Below are 1,200 nucleotides of genomic sequence, written 5' to 3' on the forward strand. Positions count from 1 at the left end.
GGCTGTACTGGGATGGGCTGTACCCGCACTGGTCCATACGGGGATGGGTTATACTGGGATGGGCTGTAACTGCACTGGTCCGTACTGGGATGCGCTGTTCTGTGTTCGCCGTTCCCGCCACTCCCGCCAGGTGGCGCCATGTCCTACAGACCAGCACGGACCCGGTACAGACCAGTACGGACCGGTACGGACCCGGTACAGACCCGGTACAGACCAGTACAGACCAGCACGGACCCGGTACAGACCAGTACGGACCGGTACGGACCCGGTACAGACCCGGTACAGACCAGTACAGACCAGCACGGACCCGGTACAGACCAGTACGGACCGGTACGGACCCGGTACAGACCCGGTACAGACCAGTACAGACCAGCACGGACCCGGTACAGACCAGTACGGACCGGTACGGACCCGGTACAGACCCGGTACAGACCAGTACAGACCAGCACGGACCCGGTACAGACCAGTACGGACCGGTACGGACCCGGTACAGACCCGGTACAGACCAGTACAGACCAGCACGGACCCGGTACAGACCAGTACGGACCGGTACGGACCCGGTACGGACCAGCACGGACCAGTACGGACCAGCACGGGCCTGATATGAACTAGTATGGGCCCGGTACGGCCCAGTACAGACCAGAATGGTTCCAGTACGGGCCAGTACCACTCAGTGGAGCCCAGTGGCCTTCTGTACCATGCAGCAGTACCCCTGCACCTGCAGAGCCCCAGAGACCCCCAGAGATCCCCCAGCCCCCACTCCCAGATGGAGTCAGAAACACCGAGGGCCCCATAAAGCCGCCCAGAGCCCCAAATTCTTTCTCTCCTTCCCTAAATCCTTCCCCAGTTTTCCCCAAATCCTTTCCCACATTCTCTAAATCCTTCCCCAGTTTTCCCTGAATCCTTTCTCATTTTTCCTGCATTGTCCCAACCCTTTCCCTCCATCCTTTCCCACATTCCCCAAATCCTTTCCCACCTTTTCCCCAAACCCTCTCCCCATTTTCCCCAATTCCTCTCCCCCATTTTCCCCAAACCCTCTCCCCCATTCCCGGGCTCTTTCCCCCCATTCCCCACGCCCCGTGTCCCAGCGCATCCCTTCGGGAATGTTCCCTGCCGCGGGGCCAAGGGCAGCGCTCGGCCTTCCCGCATTTCCCCGGGCGCGGGGCATCGCCCTTGGCCGGGAGCAGCTTTTGATACACG

This window comes from Geospiza fortis, unplaced genomic scaffold (assembly GCF_000277835.1).
Source record: "Geospiza fortis unplaced genomic scaffold, GeoFor_1.0 scaffold1109, whole genome shotgun sequence".
Taxonomy (NCBI): domain Eukaryota; kingdom Metazoa; phylum Chordata; class Aves; order Passeriformes; family Thraupidae; genus Geospiza; species Geospiza fortis.